The 25,866-nt window shown below is 47.2% G+C and overlaps 1 protein-coding gene across 1 annotated transcript in view; it reads left to right on the top strand.

Moving 5' to 3' along the window:
• Positions 1-1,291: 1,291 nt before the first annotated feature.
• Positions 1,292-25,866, top strand: part of TMEM106A (transmembrane protein 106A) — a 332,818-nt gene continuing 308,243 nt past the window's right edge. The window contains exon 1 of the mRNA XM_078645301.1: positions 1,292-1,497. The gene's annotated coding sequence lies outside the window, so the exon portion shown is untranslated. The remainder of the gene's footprint in view (positions 1,498-25,866) is intronic.

Below are 25,866 nucleotides of genomic sequence, written 5' to 3'. Positions count from 1 at the left end.
GATGGTTTTGATTGACCATAGTGGGTGCCTGCTGTATAATAGATGATGGTTGAGGAAGTATTGTAGTCTGATTTGTGTTCAAGACCAAATTTAAAATGTTCCCTTTCATTTGGGTTGGTTCTGTGACTTCACTTTTGATGTTTACTGTGTGAAAAGTAGAGGAGGCAACAGAGAGGAAAAGGATGTAAAGATGCAACGTGTACCCTGAAGAATGGAGGCCAAAAGGAATAGGCCTATCGTTAGCCAGGTTTCTTAGTCAAATTGCCTACAATAGCTGTTGTTGTGCACAATAGGAAAATTCATGACTTTTATGTTTCAAATGTGCAATAAACGTAACATTTTGCACATGGGAGGATAAACCAAATACTCTACAGATATCCGAAATCTTTCTGTATTATCAAGCACAATTGGCACCAAGAAAATGTGGCTCCCCTTAAATGTCTGCCTCCAGGCTCCGCCTCTAGCACCGCCCACAATTGTGCCGCCTCCATTCACTGCTTAACTTGACCTACACTTATTTTTTCCCATTTAAAGCCCTGATCTAAGCCCACCTTACCGCCAATCCCCTCTACCAACCTCACCCCGCCAGTGAGGGGGGGGCTGTATATAGAGATAACTCTTATCACTAGTATATGCAGTAGACCTCTGTACTCTCTACCATTCCTATGTGACTCTTAGAGTATATCCACTCGTATCCCTTCCCTATGTATATAGAGATAACTCTAATCACCAGTATATGCAGTAGACTTTTGTACTCTCTACCATTCCTATGTGACTCTTAGAGTATATCCATTTGTATCCCTTCCCTATGTATATAGAGATAACTCTAATCACTAGTATATGCAGTATACCTTTGTAATCTCTACCATTCCTATGTGACTCTTAGAGTATATCCATTCGTATCTCTTCCTTGAGTGACTTTACATCTTGTACATTTGCACATTTTTCTGTTTGTATCTTTTATGTAACGCATGTAATTCTAAGTCCTTATGTTTTGCAACTGGTTCTTATGTAAAGTGCTCTGACACCTTCGGGTAAAGTTCGCGCTATAGAAGATCGCATTAAATACAATAAAATAAAATAAATATCACTGGCTACATTTTTTTGGCCCCAGGAAAATCTTTGTGCGGAGCTCTAGGCACCACACCTCCTCGCCTGCACCACTGAGGCGCTCTAAATGCGGTCGATTCTAAATACATTTGAAGTCGCTGAAATAGGAGGCCGGCCCGGGGAGAGGCTTAACCGGAAAAGGCGGGTCTGATGGGCGGGGCCAGAGAAGGGGAGGCGGGCCTCTTACCTGCTGACAGGCGGTGGTGAGGGCTGGGACGCGTCAGAGCCACTCCTACTTTTCGGTTGCCCAGTCCAGGCGGGGGCCATGGCTTGCGTGCAGCCTAGGAAGAACTTTCGTTTCCTAAGGTCTTGCCTTGCGAGGGCCTCTGTAAAGGTGAACCGGACAGGCCGAGCCGTAGCCCAAGGGTTCCGAGCCCAAAAGTGACGGTAGGTGGAACTCGCTGTCACACGCAGGCCTCGGTAACATTTCGCAGTCACATGTGACGCATACATTAATCTCACTTCCCGAAATATGTGTACAGCACTAAATCTGACAGATGGCAGTGTCAACGCTCGTTCAAGACAGCACTGTGTGGTCCCCGAGAGAGTAATTTCAGATTACCCTTTAAACCAGATATTAATGTTGAGCAGTGTTTGAGGTAAGGCTATTTAGCATATAATGGCGTGAGGTTGCAAACATGAACCAAGCTTATAGGTTCCCGAGCTTGTGGACGTTACTGTAATCTTATCGTATTTACATTTTTAGAGGTACTTGTCTGCAATTTTGCTGAACATTTTTTCTATGCCCAGATATGCTTTTTACTTTAACAAGACTCTTACACAAATTATATAGGAACACACTCATTTCAGATTTCGCAGTCATAAAAAAATATATAGCAACCCTTACCTAGAGCTTTCAACCCACTGTAGTTGCATTGTCCACTGCCTCCAAATCAGTCACAATAAGCTCTCCGCCGTCCCTAAAATAGTGCGTCAGAACAAGGAGTCTTTCGTCTTGCTACTGTCATATTTGGGCATCAGTAGGCGATGGATACAGTGTGTGTTAAGAAGCTTCCAGGGCTTCGACAGTTTCTTTTTTTAATAACTTTATTGTTTTCCACATTGCAAACACAAACCTAATATATGTCAATAACATCTCTGCCATATCTCATACAACCTGATCGTCAAAATCTACAAGAGAAAAACCAATTAGAAGATGCTGAATTATTTAATCCATAATCGCCATATTCAGCTTCCTGTGGGGTGCAGGCATTTGAGTTCCCTTTAATACTCTCCACCAGTGGCCACCAAATATAACGAAGAGAGAATGGAAATCCGTCTGATCGCGTGGTCCCACCAGATGGTAAGCATGTTAACGTTGCCCTGTACGGCGACCTGAAGATAGCCGGTACTTCCAAATAAGTAAGCAATGGGGTATCCGATAAAGAGGATGTGAGTCAAAAAGCAGAATCTGACCTCAGGGGAATGCCCTACATTTTCTGGGTGGTGAACTGCATCTCTTGCGTAGGGAAAAAGGCAAAGAAGGTGGAAGGGAGTGGAGATCCACCAAATAGAATGGTTCTTACTGGTCATCTCACCATGTACCCAGTGAAATAAATAGAGGGGCAAAGCGTATAAAGGAAATAGGCTGGCCAATCCAAATTATTTTTCATGCAAGAACTACCTCAGCCTCTGCTTCTTTCCTGGAAGACTATGTCCACAGGTTGGGGCACCAGTGACATGCCAAAATAGTAGGATATTGGGATGTCCACTGATGGTGGACGACACCTTACAGAAGAGATGTAAAGCAGCTTTTCTTCTGGCAAGCATGGACTACAAGTACAAAGAGGCGCAGTCACTGCCAGCCTTGCTTGTAAGCACCGCCTGTAATTACAACGTGCGGTTTACGCACCACTTGCAGGTTTTCGAAACACACAAATAAAAGGCATTGTCATTTACAATGCCAATAGCTCAAACTCTCGCAAATGCGAGACCTATTGCATTGTAAATGCTTGTTTTTATCTTGCCTGCTGGATGCCAGCTAGATTTATTTTGTTTTCACAGTGTTCTTCTTTGCTGTTTCTAAATCGGATATCAAGGCCCAAATGGTGGATGGAGAAAAGGTCAATTAATTTAGAAAAAAGATCAATAATTCTCTCAACTAATTCTTTACAAAAAATTGTAAGTCTGTCGGGTACAAATATAATTTGCTTGAAAGAAGTCCTCCTGAAGTTTTAGGATTGTGTGTTGCCATTTGAAAACATTCAACAATATACTGTTCACCTACAATGTCAAATTAAAAAAAATTGTTACTTGCATGCTAAACCAATAAGACACCATACCAGACCCGACAACACAATGGCCAATTTAGATGTGCTGCACAATCATGTTATTCGCAAATCAACATATCCATGTACTTTGCTAATTCGCCGCTTAAGAAGATGCGTCTCCCAAACATCTCTTGCACCTAAAAATTTTCTTTTTCTTCTAAACAAATGTGTGCCTTCAAATTCTCTTGCTCACCACACCTTCCTATCAGGGGTCACACAAGCTTGATAGATTATATTTTAGTGAATCGGGAATCTTGGCAGCTGGTCGACGACTTTGTAATAAAGAAAACCATTGGAAGTGATCATGACTTAGGGATAGCATGTTTAAATGTTCCAGCAAGGATTACATCGAACGATACTCGCGTCCCAGAGTTGAGGAAAAGTGCACTACAATTAACAGCTATTAGACCTATAAACTTTTGGCATGTTTCCCCTGTCTTTTTGCTTTCTGACCTCCTGTTTTTGATGGTTTTGCTGGACTTTGTTTTTGCTAGTTTAGTGTCTCTGCGCACTTTCTCACTGCTGCTCAGTGTTAAAGTACAGTGCACTGTGTGTGCCCAGGGCCTGTAAATCAAATGAATGCTACTATGGGCCTGCAGCACTGGTTGTGCCACCCACACAAGTAGCCTTTCAAAGGTGTCTCAGACTTGCTACTGCAGTGTCTGCACATAGTTTTTATTTGCCATGTCGACTTGGCAAGTGCACCCCCTTCCCATGACTTAACCTTCCCTTTTCTTACTTGTAAGCCACCCCTCCGGTAGCCCCAAGGTAGCCCTGTGGTCCAGGTGCAGTGTATGTGAAAGGTAGGACATGTGCTAGTGTGATTGACATCCTGATAGTGAAATACAGCCAAGTTCGTTTTTCACTATTGCATGGCTATCTGTCACATATGTTAACATGAGCGCTGCCTTGCAACATCTTACAAGCGTAACTTTCCATTGGGACAAGATAGAGAAATGGAGGTTAGGCTTCCTAAACTCAGAATTTAAAAATATATCCTTTAGTGAAGATGATTTATATATTGTGTGTTAGAAAATGGCACTTTTAGATTGTTGGCTTTTCCTTGCCTGACCATCCTGTGTTTGTGTATTCACTGTCTGGGTTGAGAGTGACAGGAACCGGGGATGTGCATTCACACTAGACCTCCCCCTTGTGTCTACAAGGGGGAGGTTGAGGTGGCTCCTGCCTTTCCTGAGCGACTCCTAGCCAGGCTGAATGAACCTGACTGCATATGGAGTAGTGGGAGTAGTTGTCGCTTGCACTTGAATGCACTGTGGCTGCCTCTCTCAAAGCTGTTTCCCCCTCCTGGAGTGAACCGGGTCTGAGCCAGGCAGAACTGGTTTATGTATTTCAGAGGAACTTTGTTTGTACCAACTTCAAATGGAATTGGGGTATAAATATTGGGGCCCTGACCCCAGGACTTTAGAACTCTTGAGGATTAAGGAACCTGCCAAGAAGAAGAGCTTGAGAAGCTGTGAGGAGAGACTACAACTTAGCTGTGTGCTTTGCTGTGTTGGCCTGCAGTGGCTGCTTCTGTCTTGGGCAGTGAAAGGATTGGATTGAAACTTCTACAACTCCTTTTATTGAGTATCTCCAAGGGCTTGAGATAGAGCTAACCCCCTGTTCAAGAAGTCTCAGGAACAGCAAAGACTTTGCCTACCTCTGGGTACCTGCATCTGGAACTGTGTGTTTCAGCTGCCACAGCAGGGAAAAAGCAATCCGACGCCTCTGCCGGATCCATGACCTGAAGGCACCGCAGAGGGCACTGCCGCACTTTGCACTGCAACCCCGGTCTCACCGTCGCCGCCTGCCACTGCTTCACCCTGACTTGTGGGCACCACACTCCCCACCGCCTCGATTCACACCGCCACCATGTTCTCAACAACGACGCTGTAGCAAATTGACACTGCTGCCTGCACCGTGGTTTGAGGGCACCACAAGTAAGTTATACGACACACTGCCCCATCCCACACTGTCCCACCGAGGCCATTACCATTGACTCCACATCGTCAACCTACGCCGCAGCTCGCACTGAGACCTGTGGCCCGCACACTGCATCGCCCAGTCTTGCACCTCAGCTTTGGGTTTACTGACGACAGCGCTGTAGCACCGATGATACCGCTGCTTACACCATGACCTGCCAGCACCGCGGCGAGCACCGGTCCACTTTGCACCGTAGCCCTGGTCTCACGACGCCGCTGGATGACAGTCACCAAGCCGCTGCTTGCATCGCAACCTGAGGACGCCGCACCGCTACACTTCACGCCACTTGCTCGACGCCTGCCGGTGCTCCTGACTTAAACCTCACAGAGTTCGACCTGCATGTGTTTGACTTCAAGAGCCCGAAGACTCCTGAACCGACCTCTGGAACCGACGCCGGCTCACTGCTAGGTCCCCGATGCCCTGCATTTCTATAGGTACTGCTTTGCAGGTTTTCCCGACTTTGTTTCTGGTCTACGACGCCGCGGCTGACCTCAACCATTGGATTTGTTTGTTGATGACGCTGTTATAGCCCCAGACGCAGCTATCGACTTCAAGGAACTGTATTTAAAATCTATTATTGCATTATTCGTATCTTGATAACTGTATGTTGGAATTTCATCATTTTGGTCTTGTTTAACCCAAACAAATACTGGCGATTTTTCTAAAACTCTTGTGGTGTCCTTTTGTAGTGTTTTTACTGTATTACTGTGTGTTATGTGCACATGCATTTTACATTGCCTCTGAGATAAGCCTGACTGCTCCTGCCAAGATACCAAGAGGGTGAGCAGGAGTTAATTTAGAAGTGTACACCCTTATCCTGACTAGGAAGAAGGATTTCTACTTGGACAGGGTAACAACCTGCCAACTAGATACCAACATTTCTAACAACAGCTAATAGGAAGTCCATTGCTTGGCATAAATATAGCAGACCAGACTTGGGCCCCAACAGAGCTCGAACCCTCCTGCAAAAAGCAACCGGGGACTTCCAGGAGTCTAGTGACTTCAGTGAACCAGAGATCAATATAAGATTTGAGAATTTAATTAAATTGTCCCAGAGGCCTGGTGGTCGACAACCAGACTGTGGAAGCGGGCACACCAGTAATTGTAACAAGTTGCATATAGAATGGTTTGATCAGGATTGCAGCAAGTTAAATTCTGCACTTGTGTTGAAAGCAACAAATGTCACTCCTGATGGGGACAACCAGTTGAAAGAACTTAGGCAAAGGTACAAGCATCTCAGTACATATAAAAAACGCCAAGTCCTAGTAAGGCATAAAAGCACTCATGGAAGCTCTCCGGAGTAAGAACACCAGGTGCTTCAGGGAGCTAGTAAGGTGCGGATTGTAGGAGAGTGGGGTCTGCAATCCTATGGTCACCCCAGATTTTTGCTTTTTGCTTCACTGGTTTACGACTTTCCCTGGCTGTGGGCCTGCTAATCAGACCCACTGCCTAGCTGTTCTCTCTCTAAATTGACAACCATGTACTTTAGGTGCATTTACCAATTGGTACTGGGCCACCTTATCAGTCCCTGTACAGTGTACCTTAGGTATCCAGGGCATAGTTGTACCCAGGGCCTACCAGGGGCTGAAGCATGTATTGTGCCACCCCTGGCTGGCCATCTAAAACTGACACAACTGACTGCAAGACAGCTGGGGCAAGGTGGTGTAATCACCCTTTGCTATAGATATAGTATACCTATAAATGGACACATATATTCATATCAGTCACTCCTATGGCAGGCCTTATCAATCCTGAAGGCAGTGTGCTTGGAATTATGTGAGATGGTGCTCTGGCATGGGCTGAGCCCGTCTCCAGCTTGCGGAACCAAGTCCTAATAGCTGTTCCATGATAACGCTATACCATATACTCTTAAGTGGATTATCAACCTCGCGGTTAAATGCTAACTCTGGTATAGCATTATCAAAACATGTCGAGTAAGGTGTCATACGAATTGGAATACTACCCCCCTGCCAATTCTGGCGACGGGGGTAGCATTCCACCCTTCTGGAGGGACACGACATGTATGTAACTGTGAACCCCGGTTAAAGTTAACTCGAGCCTTGGCATCACAAAATGGATGCTGCCACCACAGACACAAGTCCGACCTCCTGCTGCTGGGAGTCCATCCAGCGAGGTAGGCTTGGACAAAGGGTTTCCTGCCTTGGGAGGTGCTAGCACCACCCCAGACAGGATTTTGTGTATTGGCTAGGATAGGCCTGAAAGGAGGGAGACATGCCTGGGGCACACAAGGTGCCCTGTGCATACACCGGTTCAAACCAGTTGCTGGGGCACTCCAGCCCCAGCTCTGGCGGGAAACCGGACAAAGGATAGGGGTGTAACCACCCCCCTTCCTGGTCCCACCCAGGGGAGGGACCTAGTCAGTAGTGCAGCCCCCTTTAGCAGGATAAAGGTAGGAGCTGGTCCCATTCCAAATTAGATTATCCTGAACAATTCTACAAGAAGAAACTCTGGACTTCGACGTTCTGCTCCACAGAAGACTGAAGAATCTCCCTTGTGGACAAGGAGTGTCCACCCTGCAACTGCAGGCACCATCAAGCGTCCAGCGGATTCACTTTGTCGTCTTCCCTCGAGGATCCAGACTTCAGAGCCCGACGAGACCCGGATTCCCAGACCTCTCCGACCTCAACTCACATCTGCAGCAAAGCTGAGACCCGTGGGTGCGACGAGACACGTGGGACCGGCCATCTTGAACGAACCTGCACTTCGCTTCCAGCACGACTCCCGAGGTAAACTCGACCAAGAGCTTTGGGGCTTGAGAAGCCCCAGCCCCGAGCAGCCCCTGCACCGAAGATCAGCCCTCCAGCTTCCACAAGATCTGGGCGGGGCCCTTCTGCTTGTTTGCTGCTCGACGCGTTGTCTGGTCACTTGCCGGCTGGCTAGTGGCCTCCTAGATGACGAACTTTGAAATCTTTGCTGCTGGTCTGGTTGCTCCAGACTGGCCCTTGCTCCCTTCCAAAAGAGGGGCACCCCGGACTCTCCTAGTCCGCACCAGACGTCTTTTCCACTCACCGCGTGGGTTGCCTTTGCCAAGGCCTGTTGACTCCAATTCCAGATCCGACACCGCCGACAGCGAGAGCCTGCGTGGGACAGCTCGTGCCTCCATCCTGGTCGTCGAAGACGCCTCCTGGTCCACGTGGCTGCAGAGTCAAGCGTCCACTCTTCACCTGATCGCGACAACAGCACCTGGTTCCTTCCTGGTTCCACACAGGTCACTGGCTAGTGACTTTGAACACTGTCCCCTCTGCTTTCAGGTCCTCTTCTTCACCGATCCAACCTTGGATCGCACCGGACATCTTCCTCCTGGTCGCCTGCAGCATCTTTTCTTTCAGGCTCCATTGACTTCAACGCGAGAACCCGACACACTTTGACACCTATGCACCCGCAGCCCGTGGGTGAGGTAACGAGAGCATTTGGGTGCTCAAGGGTAGTTTAACTGTCCTAGTGTCCAGTTCCACAGTCGTTTTAGTCCTACCTAGTCAGGATTGTCCGTACTTACCTTTAACTTGAACTGTACTGTCCATAGACGTCGTTACGCATCTCGCGTGTGAGTTCACACTCTGCACATGCGTTCCGTGGGCCTCCTATTACTTACCTAGAGTTATTGTAGCGTGGTCCCATCGATCCTACAGCCTCTGGACAGCTCCATTCCTTCTATCGACTTTCACATTCCACTTACTTAGTATATGGTTTGTCGTGCCCCTAGGGCACCATTGTAATTTTGTGCAACTTGTCGTATTTTTCCTAAGAGATTGTCATGTGCTTAGCCCTCTGACCTCATAAAGAGTTCAGAGGTGTTGTTATTAATAAATATACTGTTTATTTTCATAACAACCTGGGTGGTGTCCTTTCATCTGGTATTCAAGGGGTTATATTGTGGTAAAACAGCTGGCTTCACATGCCAAAAGAGTTTAGCTTAAGACTGCTTTGTCCATGCTACCATTAGGATAGCTGGTCTATAAGGTTGACTCACAACCAATCACCATAAGGGTTGTTTGGACTGATACAAGGTGATCATTAGAACTAGTGAGCATCATATATCAGGCCAACTTCTCACATTGGTGTGCAGCGGTTGGGATTTGAGCTTGCTGTTGTTTTTACCAAATATAATCTTGAAATATCATTTGAAAGATCACATAAGGTACTCTAGGGACATATAACAAGCTTAGAAATACTCTGAGTTCTACTGAACCAGCTATTGGAGTAGAAAGGGCCTAGCACACCTTGACTACAACTCTTAGCAAAGGATCAGTAGGAAAACCCCTAGTGTAGGTAGGTGCATCACTTACACCTCACTAGAAAGCATGTCTACCCATGAAGAGTCTTCAGAGACTCCCCTAGTGGTTAGTGACCCTCCACAGGTCCTTTCCAGATATGCAGCTCTCAGTTTCCAGGAGATGAGACAATTGTGTACCTCCAGGAAATTGAAACAGGGTTCTAACCCTACCACTCCTTTTCTGTTAGGTCTCTTAGAGACATATGATGCCAGGAGGGCTGCTACTGCAGGCCCCTCTAATCCAGATGGGAGCATGACCCCCTTAGAAGGTACTCCTGGAGATCCAGACCTCCCTGAAACAGAGAATGTAGATGAGGAGGAGGAGAAAGAAGAAGAACCATCTGGGGATGAGGCAGACAAAGGTTCTGTGATAGTCAGCAGACTCACAAGGGCCAACTTGGACCTACATAGGGAAGGACCTGGGGGACCCCCCAGTGCTGACCCTAAGCAGGCCTAACTTTGCAGTTAGAAGAGATAGATCTCATTCTAGGGACTCCAATAGATCTGTGCACTCTTGTGCCTCTCATGCATCTGCTCAGAGGAGGATGACTTCCCCTCAGAGGAGAGAGCATGAGGCAAAGATGAAGGAGGCTAATCTGAGGATCCAAAGGGAAGAACTTGCCCTTGCCAAAGAGAAGCTTGCCTTTGCTAGAGAGCAACAGTTGAGTGGGGTAGTCCCCACTGGTGGCAGCAATATCCCTAGGGATAGAGAAAGAGGTTTTGATACTAGAAACCTGAGTAAACTAGTGCCCTCCTATAAGACAGGAGATGATATCCACAAGTGGATAACTGCTTTGGAGAGAGCCTGCAAAGTACAGCAGGTACCCCAGAGTCAGTGGGCAGCTATATTGTGGCTCTCATTTGAAGGTAAAGGTAGAGATAAGCTCCTCACTGTTAGAGATGAGGATGCTAATGATTACCAAGTCTTGAAAATGCACTGATTGATGGGTTTGGTTTAACCACTGAACAGTACAGGTTAATGTTCAGAGACACCCAGAAAACTCAGGCTCAAGATTGGACTGACTTTGTTGATTGTGCCACTAAGGCTTTGGAAGGCTGGTTACTGGGAAGTAAAGTTACTGATTACACAGGATTGTATAATCTAATTATGAGAGAGCAAATCTTAAATAATTGTCAGAACCAGTTGTTGCATCAGCACTTGATTGACTCAGATCTGACCTCTCCCCAAGAATTGGGAAAGAAGGCTGACAGATGGGTCAGGACAAGGGTCAAGCAGCAGAACCAGAACCAGGGTGGTGGCCAGAAGAAAGCAGACCAGAAGGGTAATGAGAATAAGCAAAATGACCAGAAGTCTTCAACAGGGCCCCAACAACCTAAGGAGGGTGGGTCCCAAAATTCCCAAAAGAAGAATGATGGTCCTAAGAAACCATGGTGCCAATACTGTAAAAGTAAAACTCACTGGTTTAGTGAGTGCACCAAGAAAGGCCAAACTCCTACCACTACTGTCCCTAAGACACCTGCACCCCCTAGTACAGTTAGTAGTGGTAGTGTACCTCCCAAGGCTATAGTTGGGTTAACCCTGGAAACTGAGGTGGGTTCTGACTTAGTCAGAATTCCTACTCAGGCAGTTCTTGTTTGTACTGGGGACATGGATATGACCCCTACTGTAAGTCCTAGTACTCTGGGCAAATACAGACAAACGCCTTTAATCAATGGAAAAATGGCTCAGGCCTACAGGGACACATGTGCCAGTGTCACCATGGGACACCAACATTTGTGGACCCTGACCAGAACATGCTAGGTTCAGATTACCTAGTGACCAATGCTAGCAATGTCACTACCAATCACAGTATGGCAGTTGTTAATTTCTCCTGGGGAGGGGTAACTGGCCTCAAAAGGGTTGTAGTTAGTTCAGACCTCCCAGTAGATTGTCTTTTGGGCAATGATTTGGAATCCTCACTGTGGTCAGATGTGGAGTACAGGACTTATGTAGAAATGCTAGGTCTCTCCCCACATGTCCTTGCTGTGACTAAGTCACAGTCCAAGAAATGCCCAGCTGAACAAGTGCTGGATCCTGGAAGAATGGACCAGACACTACCCAAGAGAAGGAATGGTAGGGTTAAGGCAGAGCCTTCCCCCCTGCCTCAGGTTGAGGATCAGCCCTCTCAGGAGGCTGACCCAGAGACCCCAGAAGGAACTGTCCTAGAAGAGCTTGAACCTGATCAGGTTGATTTTCTTGGGACAGGGGGCCCTTCCAGGGCAGACTTGAGACAGGCCCAATTAGACTGTTCCTCTCTTGAACCCCTCAGACAGCAGGCTGCTGCTGAGGCTGCAGGGAATGCTACAGGTGCCCATAAGGTATATTGGGAAGATGGACTCCTATACTCTGAGGCAAGACACCCCAAACCTGGTGCTACCAGGAGGCTGGTCATCCCCTTGTCTCTTAGAGGTTTCCTTCTCACCTTAGCCCATGAGATTCCCCTTGCAGGTCACTTAGGCCAGAACAAGACTTGGGACAGGCTTGCCCCACACTTTCACTGGCCTCATATGTCTGAAGACACTAAAGAGTTTTGTCGCTCATGTGTCACCTGCCAAGCCAGTGGCAAATCAGGTGGCACAACAAAGGCCCCCCTCATACCACTACATGTGGTGGGGGTACCCTTTGAAAGAGTGGGGATAGACATTGTTGGACCAATGGACCCCCAACAGCATCTGGGCACAGATTTATACTGGTGGTAGTGGATCATGCCACCAGGTATCCAGAAGCTATTCCCCTTAGGACCACTACAGCTCCTGTTGTGGCCAGGGCCCTGCTTGGAGTTTTCTCCAGAGTGGGGTTTCCTAAGGAGGTTGTCTCTGACAGAGGTGCAAACTTCATGTCAGGATACTTGACTGCAATGTGGAAGGAGTGTGGTGTCAATTATAAATTCACCACACCCTATCACCCACAGTGCAATGGGCTTGTTGAGAGATTCAACAAGACCATCAAAGGGATGATAAAAGGGTTACCTGAAAAGCTTAGGCGAAGATGGGACATCCTTTTACCCTGCCTCCTGTTTGCTTACAGAGAGGTCCCACAGAAGGGGGTTGGTTACAGCCCTTTTGAGCTTCTGTTTGGGCATCCTGTAAGAGCACCCCTATGTTTTGTGAAGGAAGGATGGGAGTTACCTCTCAAAAAGCCTAAGCTTGACATAGTGGACTATGTACTTGGTCTCCGCTCCAGGATGGCGAAGGCATCTAAAAACCTTGAGGCCAGCCAAGAACTTCAAAAATCATGGCATGACCAAAAGGCTGTCCTAACTGTTTACCATGCAGGACAGAAGGTGTGGGTGTTGGAGCCAGTGGCCCCAGCAGCTCTCCAAGACAAATGGTCTGGACCCCATACCATCATTGAGCAAAAGGGAGAGGTCACCTACCTGGTGGACATGGGAACTCACAGGAGCCCCCACAGGGTGCTTCATGTAAACAGGCTCAAGGCATTTGTCAACAGGGAGGACATGGGCTTGCTCATGGCCACAGATGAGGGGCAGGAGGAAGAGAGTGACCCTCTCCCAGACCTGCTCACTCAGAACCCTGATGATGGGTCAGTAGATGGTGTAGTCTTTTCTGACAGCCTCTCTGAACATCAACAAGAGGATTGTAAACAGGTTCTTCAATCCTTTAGACAAATGTTCTCACTGACCCCGTCAGACAAACTGGTGCACCCATGAGGCGGACACTGGTGACAGTCTGCCTGTCAAGAGTAAAATCTACAGGCAACCTGACCATGTCAGGGACTGCATAAAGAAAGAAGTTCAAAAGATGTTGGAATTGGGAGTCATTGAACCCTCAGAGAGCCCTTGGGCTAGTCCTGTAGTTCTAGTGCCAAAACCTCACACCCAGGATGGTAAGAGAGAGATGAGGTTTTGTGTAGACTACAGGGGTCTCAATGCTGTCACTAAGACAGATGCCCATCCAATACCTAGGGCAAATGAACTGATAGACAAGTTGGCTTCTGCAACTTTCTTAAGTACATTTGACCTAACAGCTGGTTATTGGCAGATCCGGTTAGCTGAGGATGCCAAGGCCAAATCAGCATTTTCTACCCCAGGAGGTCATTACCAATTTGTGGTGATGCCCTTTGGTTTGAAAAATGCACCTGACACTTTTCAAAGGTTGGTGAACCAAGTTCTCACTGGGTTGGATGACTTCTGTGCAGCATATCTAGATGATATTGCTGTCTTTAGCTCCACCTAGGAGGATCACCTGATCCACCTGAGGAAAGTTTTGGAGGCCCTGCAAAAGGCAGGCCTCCCTATCAAGGCCACCAAGTGCCAGATAGGGCAGAGTCAGGTTGTGTACCTGGCCTACCTTGTGGGTAGAGGCCAGGTTTAACCCTTGGAGAGCAAGATACAGGCCATAAAGGACTGGGCTCCTCCACCCACCCAGACACAGGTCAGAGCTTTCCTGGGCCTGTCTGGTTACTATAAGAAGTTTGTCAAAAATTATGGGCCTATTGTGACACCACTTAATGACTTGACAAGCAAGAAAATCCCAAAGAAAGTTCAGTGGACAGTTAGCTGTCAGAAGGCATTTGATGACCTAAAGCAGGCCATGTGTACTGCGCCTATTCTCAAGAGTCCTGACTACTCCAAAACCTTCATTGTCCAAATAGATGCATCTAAGTTGGGTGTGGGAGCTGTTCTATCTCAACTGAATATTGATGGTCATGACAAGCCCATTGCTTTTATAAGCAGAAGGCTGACCCCTAGAGAGAAACGTTGGTCAGCTATTGAGAGGGAGGCCTTTGCTGTGGTTTGGGCCCTGAAGAAGTTGAGGCCATACTTGTTTGGAACTCACTTCAAGATTCAGACCGACCATAAGCCCCTCTTATGGCTAAATCAGATGAAGGGTGAAAACCCCAAACTTTTTAGGTGGTCCATTTCCCTTTACAGTGGAGCACTGACCATGGCAATGCAGATGGTCTCCAGGTATTTCCACGTAGAACAGGAAGACTCACCTGGTCAAGGTTAGTTTAATGTCCCTAACTTGGGGGGGCGGGGGGTTATGTAGGAGAGTGGGGTCTGCAATCCTATGGTCACCCCAGATTTTTGCTTTTTGCTTCACTGGTTTACGACTTTCCCTGGCTGTGGGCCTGCTAATCAGACCCACAGCCTAGCTGTTCTCTCTCTATATTGACAACCATGTACTTTAGGTGCATTTACCAATTGGTACTGGGCCACCTTATCAGTCCCTGTACAGTGTACCTTAGGTATCCAGGGCATAGGTGTACCCAGGGCCTACCAGGGGCTGAAGCATGTATTATGCCACCCCTGGCTGGCCATCTAAATCTGACACAACTGGCTGCATGACAGCTGGGGCAAGGTGGTGTAAACACCCTTTGCTGTAGATATAGTATACCTATATCTAACCCTAAAATGGACACATATATTCCTATCAGTCACTCCTATGGCAGGCCTTATCAATCCTGAAGGCAGAGTGCTTGGAATTATGTGAGATGGTGCTCTGGCATGAGCTGAGCCCGTATGCAGCTTGCGGAACCAAGTCCTAATAGCTGTTCCATGATAACGCTATACCATATACTCTTAAGTGGATTATCAACCTCGCGGTTGAATGCTAACTCTGGTATAGCATTATCAAAACATGTCGAGTAAGGTGTCATACGAATTGGAATACTACCCCCTCGCCAATTCTGGCGACGGGGGTAGCATTCCACCCTTCTAGAGGGGCACGACATGTATGTAACTGTGAACCCCGGTTAAAGTTAAACTAAGCCTCAGCATCACAAAATGGATGCTGCCACCAGAGACACAAGTTTGACGTCCTGCTGCTGGGAGTCCTTCCAGCAAGGTGGCCTTGGACAAAGGGTTTCCTGCCTTGGGAGGTGCTAGCACCACCCCAGACAGGATTTTGTGTATTGGGTAGGATAGGCCTGGAATGAGTGAGACATGCCTGGGGCACACAAGGTGCCCTGTGCATACACCGGTTCAAACCAGTTGCTGGGGCACTCCAGCCCCAGCTCTGGCTTGAAACCGGACAAAGGATAGGGGGTGTAACCACCCCCCTTCCTGGTCCCACCCAGGGGAGGGACCTAGTCAGTAGTGCAGCCCCCTTTAGCAGGATAAAGGTAGGAGCTGGTCCCATTCCAAATTAGATTATCCTGAACAATTCTACAAGAAGAAACTCTGGACTTCGACGTTCTGCTCCACAGAAGACTGTAGAATCTCCCTTGTGGACAAGGAGTGTCCACCCTGCAACTGCAGGCACCATCAAGCGTCCAGCGGCTTCACTTTGTCATCTTCCCTCGAGGATCCAGACTTCAGAGCCCGACGAGACCCGGATTCCCAGACCTCTCCGACCTCAACTCACATCTGCAGCAAAGCTGAGACCGGTGGGTGCGACGAGACACGTGGGACTGGCCATCTTGAACGAACCTGCACTTCGCTTCCAGCACGACTCCCGAGGTAAACTCGACCAAGAGCTTTGGGGATTGAGAAGCCCCAGCCCCGAGCAGCCCCTGCACCGAAGATCAGCCCTCCAGCTTCCACGAGATCTGCGTGGGGCCAACGCGTTGTCTGGTCACTTGCCGGCTGGCTAGTGGCCTCCTAGACGACGAACTTTGAAATCTTTGCTGCTGGTCTGGTTGCTCCAGACTGGCCCTTGCTCCCTTCCAAAAGAGGGGCACCCCGGACTCTCCTAGTCCGCACCAGACGTCTTTTCCACTCACTGCGTGGGTTGCCTTTGCCAAGGCCTGTTGACTCCAACTCCGGATCCGACACCACCGACAGCGAGAGCCTGCGTGGGAGAGCTCGTGCCTCCATCCTGGTCGTCGAAGACACCTCCTGGTCCACGTGGCTGCAGAGTCAAGCGTCTACTCTTCACCTGATCGCGACGACAGCACCTGGTTCCTTCCTGGTTCCACACCGGTCACTGGCTCGTGACTTTGAACACTGTCCCCTCTGCTTTCAGGTCCTCTTCTTCACCGATCCACCCTTAGATCGCACCGGACATCTTCCTCCTGGTCGCCTGCAGCATCTTTTCTTTCAGGCTCCATTGACTTCAACGCGAGAACCCGACACACTTTGACACCTATGCACCCGCAGCCCGTGGGTGAGGTAACGAGAGCATTTCGGTGCTCAAGGGTAGTTTAACTGTCCTAGTGTCCAGTTCCACAGTCGTTTTAGTCCTACCTAGTCAGGATTGTCCGTACTTACCTTTAACATGACCTGTACTGTCCATAGACGTCGTTACGCATCTCGCGTGTGAGTTCACACTCTGCACACGCGTTCCGTGGGCCTCCTATTACTTACCTAGAGTTAGTGTAGCATGGTCCCATCGATCCTACAGCCTCTGGGCAGCTCCATTCCTTCTATCGACTTTCACATTCCACTTACTTAGTATATGGTTTGTCGTGCCCCTAGGGCACCATTGTAATTTTGTGCAACTTGTCGTATTTTTCCTAAGAGATTGTCATGTGCTTAGCCCTCTGACCTCATAAAGAGTTCAGAGGTGTTGTTGTTAATAAATATACTGTTTATTTTCATAACAACCTGGGTGGTGTCCTTTCATCTGGTATTCAAGGGGTTATATTGTGGTAAAACAGCTGGCTTCACATGCCAAAAGAGTTTAGCCTAAGACTGCTTTGTCCATGCTACCATTAGGATAGCTGGTCCATAAGGTTGACTTACAGCCAATCACCATAAGGGTTTTTTGGACTGATACAAGGTGATCACTAGAACTAGTGAGCATCATATATCAGGCCAACTTCTCACACGGATCACAAGCATCCTCAAGACCACTGGAAAATACTATTATGCCTATTTTCTGATTCTTCCGTTTCCCTTGCTACATAGTCCTCCAAGACAGGAAAAACCTTAGTGTTGGGGGATTAAAACTGGGGAACGGAGAACACCTGAATAATGATTATCCTATGGAGGTGTCTCAAAGTACTATAACTTTGAAGCCCTCATTAGGATGTCGGTCGTAAGGCGTCCGACCGCCACCCTTGGTTTGAATTCCGAGAGCTGTATTAGGATTAAGGCGATCGGAATTCAAACCGGCCTGTCATTCCAGCTGGCTTCCGACAGGCTTATGGAGCCCATCCACCAGTCCGAAACCAAACACAATCCTGTGTAGACGACGTTCCCACTGTCGGGATTATGATGTCTGTTTCCGACAGGCATTCCATGTTGGGCTTTCCGACATGGAAAGCTTGACGGAAAGCAACTATCGGGCTTCCTTCTCCCTGTGGCCTCTGGCTGGGGGCCGGTAGGGCACCTGTGGTGACCCCCTGTAAATGCTTGCACTGTATGGCAGACACCGTGAGGTGTCTGCCACCTGGTGCAGGGATTTACACAAAATCCCATAGAGAAAAGGGAGTTTGTCGCATCGAAATACGGTGTTCGGAACCTCCTACCTACGGTCGGTCGGTTCCCACACCAAGACCGTGTCAGTCGAAGGCACCTCCAACAGACATCATATTAGGGGCCATAAGGTGGTAGAAGCCGAACCAACATACAAGGAATTTTTTGAGAGTGAAGTTTGATTGGCAATTCTCAGCCAGTAACCAAATCAGGGCCAAAGGTCCTGATTAGATTCCAGGAGACGGGTATTGATCGGAGCTTACTTCTTGGGTACCTATTTTAACTGCAGTGTACAATGCAATTTGGTTCCAGGAGTTGGTATCCGCATCATGGAAAGCTGCAATCATTTTCCCTTACACAAGAAAGGCCCATGGAACAACACCTCTAATTATCAACCAATCTCCTGTCTCGATGCAGTGGGGAGAATATACTCCAAGCTTTTGCACACTCGTCTAGATGACTGGCTAAATGATAATGGATCATCAATGCTTCACAACAGGTTTCCAGAACTGGCGAGGAATAATCGACCAAGGAATGCAACTATTTAATATCTGCCTGAAATCCACCAGCATCAAAAGTCAAAACTATACCGGACTTTTTTAGAACCAGAAATTACTTTTGACATTGTAAGCTGTGAGCTACTTTGGCAAATATTATTAGCTCAGGGCTGCCGAGCAAAATAAGTGTCAGCTAATAGGGAATTATATAGCACAAATACTTAATTGATCAGGTAAAGCCCAGGGGCGAAATTACTGAAAACGTTTTGGCTCCAGCCTTGTTTAACATTTTTATCAACAATGTTGCCGACTACCTGAGGGCCCTAAATCTTGATGTTCCGGTCTGTGGGAGACAAAAAATGCCCATTTTGCTTTTCGCAGATGATGTGGTGCTTCTGTCCTGTATAGACCTAGGCATGCACAAGCTCTTGTACGCATTTGAAAACTATTGTAACAAAAAGGATTTACGGATCAATACCAAAAAATATATGATTATAAAGGGAAGTCCTAAAATGAGGTACTCTTGAAAATGTCTGAAACATCGCTGGGTTGTGTTGACCACTACAATTACCTAGGAGTAAGGTCTGAATCCAAGTTTGCTTAGTTTGCCCAACTACGTAAAGGAGAGACGACATTGAGTCAATATGTTGGCGAGGTACTCAGTTTTGCCAGAAGAGCCGACTTATTAGCGCCTTGAAGCCTACTGAGCTCAAGTCCATGCTGCAGGCCTATATGGGGCTACAAAAATGTGAAAGGAGTGGCTAACCCGGAGAACCTCTTTCTACGTCACCTTCTTCTGCTTGGTCCTGGGACTCTTACAGATGCAGTGAGGCACGATCTGGGTGTTAAATTTATTGAGCCTTATGTCCCATTCAATATTGGGTAAGAATTTGGACTAAATCGGAGTTGGAACCCTACTTGGACATTATGCTAGAGGTAATGATGCCAAGTTATGGTGAGTCCACCGATCTCCAAAGATATCCTGTCAGCGCACCAAAATTGATGGTTAGTTGAGGTCTGTATAAACTAACAAGAGTTCATCTCAGAATGAAGGTAGGGGCCGGCATGTAAAATATCAGCTTATTTAATCGTATTTCTTAAGGCAACGTCTCTTTTCCTAATTTCGGTATATTTTGAGCAGATCCTTCAATCCAAAAAGGTTAGCAACACAGTGCCTTCTCCTAAGTAATAGATGACCGCTGTGTTGGCCGCCCAGTGACACACAGCGAAAACGAAGCCTTGCAGAGTTCCCCTTCCTCACATAGCCCAGCTGATGTGTCCAGACCCCATCCTCATGAACTCTCACTGAATCAAAGAGCACCCTTTAAAGTGTATAGGGGGAGCCTCTCTCTCTGCCTCCTTCTGTATGTACCATCCTGCTCACAGGAATGTACCAACACTATCTATCTGGGGGATTCTTCTACCTCCTCAGCTTCACAGTTCAGGCCTGGGCTTATGAAAGTGGAAACCAGGAATCACCATGTAATGTATCATTACAGGCACATCTGCACTCAGTGTATGTACACAACACACACACTGTCCAACACTGTTACCTCCATGTATTGAGCCACTCCAGGCACACATACATTCAGCACACACATTCACTGTACGTGCATTGCTCAGCACTGTAGCCTTTCTGCATTGTGCCACTTGGAGGTACACATACAGCCAGCACACACATTCACCATGCGTGTGCTGCATAACACTTCACCCTTCTTCTACTGTACTCCTCGCATGTCAAATACACCCAGTACAGGTCCTTACATGCATGCACTGCCTTGTATTACATCACTTATGTACTTTACTCCTCACAAGTACACATAGACCCAGTACACGCAATCACAATGCATGCGCTGTCTAGCACTACATCTCTCATGTACTTTACTCCTCACAGGTACACATACTTCCAGTACATGCATTCACCATTCATGCACTGCACAGCGCTCCTCTATCCTTGTAGCGTATCCTTCGCGGCACCCATACAATCAGTGCAGAGTCACCTCTCCTGCACTGCACAGCACTTCACATCTAACTGATGTAGGCCAAGAGTAAGTTAAGCACACAGCAGCAGAATTTTAAAAAGGTGAGTGAGCCTGTAGGCCTCACAACAGTAACATAAGTTAACTAGCATTTGCAATGCAAAAGGTCTCGCATTATTAAAGTTTGAGCTATTGGTGTTGCATTATTTAGAAATGCCAATAGCTCAAACTTTAATATTGCGAGACCTATTGCATTGCAAATGCTTGTTTATTTCACACTGTGCAATTCTGTTTTGCTGGTGCATAATAAAAGAGAAGCATTTATAAAATGCTGCAATTACTGCAAAAATATGAATGTATAGGTGAAAGCTGACATTTTGGACGCATGCATGAGTACGTCCAAATCCGGCCAATTGCAATGAGGCTCTGCTTATGGGGTGTCAGTCTTAAATCTGAGACCCAAATCCATGCAAGATTTTCAGCATAACACCAACTATGTAAATAGGTTCCATCCAGATTCATTATGCGCAAATTTATTTTATGGGGCTATCCCAAAAGTATTGCCAGGATCCTGCCCTTTTGGGCCAACATAGGACATTTCTGCTCCAACTGTATTCTGTGGCATATGTGGTTTTGAGCACCCATTTATTAATTTTAAAAAAGGGTATGTTTATTGTCGCAAAAGTCATGATTTTCAGGAAAACGCATCAAAGTCGAATTCTTTACAATTGTAACATTTTCTATAAAACGTTCATGAAGGTTGCAGAAGAAAAAAAAATCTTGCCAGCATGAAACACGCCTAATTTATATGCTCCTTAGGCACAGTAACTCACCTTCTTGGTGCAAACTGATAGACTGTACAATGCTGCAGGCCCAAAGCGCGAAAGCTCAAAAGTTGGCGAAAAACAGCAGGTTTGTTGAAACTACCAGAGTTTGCACCTGGTGCCTAGTCCAGCATATAGGTCTCTGTTTGCCAGGGACCAGCTGCCTGTATGCCAGTACCCTGTATTTCCCCACACGGCTCCCTCTGGGCCAGCACCAGGCACCTCTATGGCATTACCCACAGTGTACGAGCAGCGCGCCCTATATGCCAGAGCCATGCATTCTAACATTAGCCCAGTCACCAGTTTCCCTTCATTCCCATGCTCCCACCAACCAAAACTAGGACTAGTGTTTAGCCAGAGATATTGCCAAAGTTTTTAAGGTATGTTGTAGAGCAATGTATCTGTTGTGTTCAATACTGTAAAGTTTGTGCACTTTACATGAGCACTAGTTACGTTACACAAGGACACTTTAATGAGCCAGTGCACAAAGTTAGTAGCAGGGCAGCATCGGTATACTTCCTCAGCGGATTGAAACCCTGCAACACTCCTTGAAATAAAACAATAATTGGCTTTCAAGTAACTTATGCTGTAGCTGCTCAAATAATCTCTTGAAGCTGTTGTAGCCTTACTGGGTAGAGGGCTAGGCTGTGCTGTGCTATAAATGGCGCATACTCATCCAGCGACCGTTTTGGCCCTTCAGCATTGTCAGAAACAGAGCTTCTCCTCCCTGTGGCTATGTAGAGAGAATTGGTACTTCAAGACTAATTAGTCAGGAGTGAAGGGTCGAAGCCCCAATCTCAGGTCTTAAAGCTTGGTATATTAGGTTGGTAGATAGCTTAGTTATTTCAGTACCTGTTTTAGATATCTTTGTAAGTTCTCAATGAAACAGTTTCAGGTCCTTGAAAGGCCCAGAGATCTGGATATGCCGTCACACCACAACAATGATTCCCCTTGAAGCTGTGCCCTGAGGGCTGATGTGACATTGCCTATATGTAGCCTACCGCAGCTCACAAACCCAAATACACTGACAGGCTTCCCACTCCCATAATAAGACATTATGCCAGACCAGAGGACAGTCTCTTCACGCTGTTACCCAGGTACTAGTGGTTGTGGCAACATACTAACAGAATAGACTTTAACTTTACCTATCGGGACAGATATGAAACTACTCTATCTAAGTCCACGTTTAACAGTGCCTGGTGGCAAATATTATGTTGGATGTTCCATATAAAGTAAATAGAATATTGTTATGTGAATGTAGATCTGACAGGAATAAAGTCTTTGGACCCACTCATGCTCGGGCATCGGTTCCGTCAGGTGTGCTCACCTTCTCTGTTTGGAGGGAGAGGATTTCGCCAGCTTCAAGTGTCCCAACGACCCAGGGGTGCTCTGTGCCAGCCACAGGTGTTCTTTTTTAAACTTTATTTTTTGTTTTGCAACATGGAAAAGAACAATTCCCCCCCGAACTTGGCATCGAGCATGTGTACACAATACGATAACCTCATTATGGCACTATATGGTACAGTGAGTACAGTTCAGGCTAGCCACAGGTGTTCTTTCACGGGATCTTTTAGGAGGAAGGATTTTTGTGTGCCCGGAGTGCCCCCACCTCCTAGAAGGATTGTGTCAGCCTCAGGTGTCGCAGAGTCCCGTGCTCAGCACATGACAGCCTGCCCCTTACTCAGAGTACACTCGAGTACAGCTGAAGTAGCACAAACAAACACTCTTACTTCCTGCTTAAAGGGCCAGTCCCACATTCTGGCACCGACAACTTCCTGGACAGAGCGCCTGCTGACACTGTCAGGCAGTCTGCAACTTAGTTATTTTAAGATTTCGTTTCACATGACGTGACCCAGAGTTGCTGTTTATGAAGTGTGTGCAGGAATGCAAACTGTTAGCTCATCAATATAAACCATACATTTCCAAGAAAAACAACGAGCACTGTAACAGAGCCGGGGCATTCAGAAAGTGTGGCGGACACAGATTGTCCATCTTTTAGACGTGTACTAAGTGCTTTGAGGAAATTATAGATGAAAGTTGTAAATGTCACTGTTTAAGACATTTCACTGCATTACAAGGAGCATCAAGACATCAGCGGTTCTTTCCTTTAGTTGCTTCCCTGTGAAATGAATCCAAAAAAGAAGAAGCTTGCAAGTGGTGCGCGCGCCACAGCGAGCCATGTGTTTTGCATTATCGTGCACATGTCTGCGCACGATAATGCAAACCACATGTTACCCTGCGCGGGTAACAGACACCAATATGCCATGGGTGGAGCAATGCGCCCGCCTTTGGCCTATTGTGTATTCTGTTTCTGAAATACCAGCACGCAAAAGCCAATCCTGTCACAAAAAAAAGAAAAAGTACACGCACGAGCATGTGCAATTTCTAGGTACAGTTTTAAACCTCCTACAAAAGGGCCCTCGCTGCGCGAGCCCTAAAGAGAGCCTGTTCACTCCTACTGATCACTACACTGTATGTTGCCACCACTGCGCTCTTGTTGCATAACTCTTGATGAAGGCAGTGACATTCCACCACTTTCATGGTGTCACTTTGGGGGCCCCTTCTAGTACAGCAGTACGGCAATTCATGAGACAGGCCTTTGTCATGGCGCACATGGATGATCCATGTTTGCCTATAACAACAAAAATCAGCATTCCAGATCCAGACAACAGTATAGTTAGGCATTCATGGGAGGGGTGCACATCCATTACCATGCAGAAGACTTTTCCGTCCCAACAGAGATGATCATGAAGTTAAGATCATATAATATCATGACAGAGTGAGAGCAGGAGACTGGATAGGGGAACATAAGGGGAGGCATGGTACCTTTGCTTGTGTTATTTGGAATTTGGTACAAAAGGGGGTGGTGATGGACGGAGCATCTGAACCAATCAACACTCACACCCAGTCAACAGATCTGGGTTTAATCCATCACCGTTCTTTAGACCACTCTGCCACCCCAGTTCAGACATGGCCATATGCAAATCAGTCTGACCCTGTGCCTCATGGGAACAATCCAGCCCGAACTGCCAAGCCATGCCTTCCCTGGACCGGAAACAAGCTTCCGAGGACCGGTTTCTGGCATTTCAGCCGTCTCCAGTCCGGCTTGCATGAATCCAGTGGCAAAGTGAGCAAGGGACTCATGTCTGAGCATACCCTGCCAACTTATGGCGAACAAATTGGTACAAAAGGGGGTAGTGATGTACGGAGCATCTGAACCAATCAAACACTGACACCCAGTCAACAGATCTGGGTTTAATCCATCACCGTTCTTTAGCCCACTCTGCCACCCCAGTTCAGACATGGCCATATGCAAATCCGTCTGACCCTGAGGTCCAGGGAAGGCATGGCTTGGCAGTTCGGGCTGGACTGTTCCCATGAGGCACAGGGTCATACTGATTTGCATATGGCCATGTCTGAACTGGGGTGTCAGAGTGGTCTAAAGAACGGTGATGGATTAAACCAAGATCTGTTGACTGGGTGTGAGTGTTTGATTGGTTCAGATGCTCCGTCCATCACCACCCCCTTTTGTACCACTTTGTTCGCCATAAGTTGGCAGGGTATGCTCAGACGTGAGTCCCTTGCTCACTTTGCCACTGGATTCAAGCAAGCCGGGCTGAAGACGGCTGAAATGCCAGAAACCGGTCCTCGGAAGCTTGTTTCCGGTCCAGGGAAGGCATGGCTTGGCAGTTCGGGCTGGACTGTTCCTATGAGGCACAGGGTCAGACTGATTTGCATATGGCCATGTCTGAACTGGGGTGGCAGAGTGGGCTAAAGAACAGTAATGGATTAAACCCAGATCTCTTGACTGGGTGTGAGTGTTTGATTGGTTCAGATGCTCCGTCCATCACCACCCCCTTTTGTACCACTGTGTTATTTGGAAAGCAGAGTAGAAAAGGGAAAATATCAGTTAACACTCAAGACGTATGTATGAAGTTACCACGCGAGTCAGTACAACGCGTGCTGTTACATCGCGGTCGTTACAATGACTGCAATGTTACCACGCTATGCCATTACAACACAAGTCTTTACATCGACTTGCGCTAGATGGCGTGCTAACATTAGAAAAGTGTAATTTACTATTCCAACTCCAGTCCACTTAACAGTAGGGAAGGTATTGGGATACTAAACGTCACTGTTTGTAATGTTAGCACGCCATCTAGCTCAAGTCGATGTAAATACTTGCATTGCGTGGTTACATCGCGGTCATGGTAACGACCGCGATGTAACAGCATCGCGGTGTACTGACCGCGATGTTAAGGATGTTTCCCCTCAAGACTGACATCTGTTATAATCTGAAGATCAAAGCTCAGATCCTGACAAGGAAGACTTTGCCAATACAGCACGTAGAAATGACAGCAGTAAGGTTCTGAACGAGGTGCTACAGAATAGTACTGGTTATTGTAATGAATCTTGAGGAAATTGAAAAGGTTAAAGGAGCGGCAGTATTGTGTAAATAATGGTGCATGAGGGAGCAAGGTTCTTGCATAGGGCAGGGGTACATATGTAGGAATGACCTTTGAGGGAAGAGAGGCTGTTGGACATGGGTTGGGAATTAGGGAGAGCAGTGTTAATGACAGTGTAA

The sequence above is a fragment of the Lissotriton helveticus genome, chromosome 5_1, assembly GCF_964261635.1.
Source record: "Lissotriton helveticus chromosome 5_1, aLisHel1.1, whole genome shotgun sequence".
Taxonomy (NCBI): Eukaryota; Metazoa; Chordata; class Amphibia; order Caudata; family Salamandridae; genus Lissotriton; species Lissotriton helveticus.
This window is presented reverse-complemented; position numbering and strand designations above follow the sequence as displayed.